Source organism: Eurypyga helias, unplaced genomic scaffold (assembly GCF_000690775.1).
Source record: "Eurypyga helias isolate BGI_N326 unplaced genomic scaffold, ASM69077v1 scaffold5579, whole genome shotgun sequence".
Classification (NCBI taxonomy): domain Eukaryota; kingdom Metazoa; phylum Chordata; class Aves; order Eurypygiformes; family Eurypygidae; genus Eurypyga; species Eurypyga helias.
The window spans coordinates 1-233 of record NW_010272597.1 but is presented as its reverse complement, the minus strand read 5'-3'; positions in this window follow the sequence as shown (position 1 = coordinate 233).

The window sequence follows — 233 nt, the reverse complement described above, 5'->3', positions numbered from 1 at the left end:
AGACGCAACCACCCACATTCCCCGCCACGAGCTCCAGATGTGGCGCAGACAGCCGGCAGGAGCGCTGCAAGAACACCACATCTGCAGGAAGGCGGGAGCTGTGGCGTGACCTGGGGGTCTTGTGTGATCCCCCGAGGCCTTGCGGGGTCCTGGCTCCGGCCGGGAGATGCTGCGTCGGGAAGGAGAAACGCGCTACCGGCCCTGCTCCTCCTCCGGCTCCTCAAGCGGGCGCG